The sequence below is a fragment of the Talpa occidentalis genome, unplaced genomic scaffold, assembly GCF_014898055.3.
Source record: "Talpa occidentalis isolate TD23 unplaced genomic scaffold, MPIMG_talOcc4v2.1 talOcc4.15, whole genome shotgun sequence".
Classification (NCBI taxonomy): domain Eukaryota; kingdom Metazoa; phylum Chordata; class Mammalia; order Eulipotyphla; family Talpidae; genus Talpa; species Talpa occidentalis.
This window is the reverse complement of record NW_023601543.1, coordinates 37,773,978-37,775,741: the sequence shown is the minus strand read 5'-3', so window position 1 is coordinate 37,775,741 and position 1,764 is coordinate 37,773,978. Positions and strand designations below refer to the sequence as shown.

General features: G+C 34.4%; 1 non-coding gene across 1 annotated transcript; it reads right to left on the bottom strand.

Moving 5' to 3' along the window:
• Positions 1–280: 280 nt before the first annotated feature.
• Positions 281–387, bottom strand: LOC119246808 (U6 spliceosomal RNA). Its single transcript, XR_005125563.1, has one exon. It is a non-coding gene; the product is annotated as a U6 spliceosomal RNA (small nuclear RNA).
• Positions 388–1,764: the final 1,377 nt, after the last annotated feature.

The window sequence follows — 1,764 nt, the reverse complement described above, 5'->3', positions numbered from 1 at the left end:
ATTATAATTCATTGTATGGATATAACAGAGTTTATTTAATCAGTCCCGACTTGAGAGATTATTATATTTTTCTAATCCGTTGCAATCACAAACTAATGAAAAACCTTGCAAACTCATTATTTCATATGTGCGAGAATATATCTAAAGGATAGATTTTCAGGTTTGAGATTCTGGTTCAAAGGATGCGCAAATTTGCAATTTTGAACAATATTGCCAGATTCACTGTTACAGAGATTTCACCACTTTCATTTTCAGCTACATAAGTGAAAGTTCCTGTTTCAAAACTATGAAATACTTTATGAATTGGCATGTCATCCACGTGCAGAGACCACGTAAATCTTCTCTGAATCATTACAATTAAAGTATATGTGCTGCTGAAGTGAGCACCATGAAGTTATTTTTTATTTCATAATAGATGGCTGTTTTTGTCTGGCATACAGTGTAAGACAGACAAAATTGTTTATCTTTATAGCAACAGATTTTTTCTCTTTTTCAGAATGCTGATTGGAGGGAAGACACATCACTATCTGAAGTGGCAGCATTAGGTGAATCCACGCAGCAGCTAATGAGGATATAAATGACCAGAATGGTAGAAAGCATTAATGAAGACCCTCTTTGAGCAACTGTGCATTAAGATAAAATTCTCTGCTGATTATAAATCATCCTTGATAGAAGGAATTGGATTGTTCACTATGAACCAACATGAATTGCAGTAGGATTGAGCAAAGGACAAGGAATGATGCAGGGTTGGTTGACAGACGAAAGAATATGAAGTAAAAATTTTAAAATAATAAAAATATGCAATAATTATTAAGCACCACTATATGGCATTTATCAATATATATACGTGTGTATTTTTTTATTGTCACATATCCTTGTGAAGTAGGTATTGTTATTACATTAACTATAGAATTTCAAACACAGACAACTTGTCTAAAGTCATGTATCATATAAATGCAGAGTTGGGATAGGATCCTGTAGCATGGAATCTTTTCTACTAGGCTATAATGACTTGCTGTCTGGGTCGGAGTATTGTTTTAGAACTAGTGAGTAAAGAAAGGTAGAATCTTAACTTAGGCATTTTAGGATGTAGACACAGGAAAATATATTTTTTCTTTATTTATGAAGTAGATTTTATATTGAGATTTCTAAAATGACAATTGCACTTAACATTCCAGTGCCCAAAATAATCAAAGAAGGCCTTTAGGAGTCTTGAATAATGGTCTTTTGTCAGTTGCAGGTGCTGCCATTATGCCTGTCTATAGAACTCTGGAACAAATAATTGAAAGTTCTACAGGAAAAAACTTCACGGTTGAAAGGGTTTTGCTGACATCTTGGATTATTACACAGAAAACTTCACTTTTTGACCTATGTTTGCCACATTGATTCATTCTCACTTGACTGATGAGCAGAGGATATAGGCCGTCCTTAACCATCTGCTTCTCCTTATTTGAGGATGACCCACACTTTAATTTTTGGTCCTTGACATTCAGTAGCTGCTTTAGCAGCTGGCCAGAAATCTTACTTGCAGCTGTGGTAAACACAGGTAAAATGGTTTCAATTGCAATTATTTCTATTCTGTACTTACAAGGCCAACTGGGGAAGGAGTGCCTTTTAAATATCTTACAGGGTAAATTAATAAACTGAGATATATAATCCACTAAGAATAATGCTAACTATCTTGTGCACAAAGAAAATTGTGTTCCCTAAATGCAATTTTGCCGTGGGAGATATTTCCTCTGCCCTATCATTCACCCTTTACTT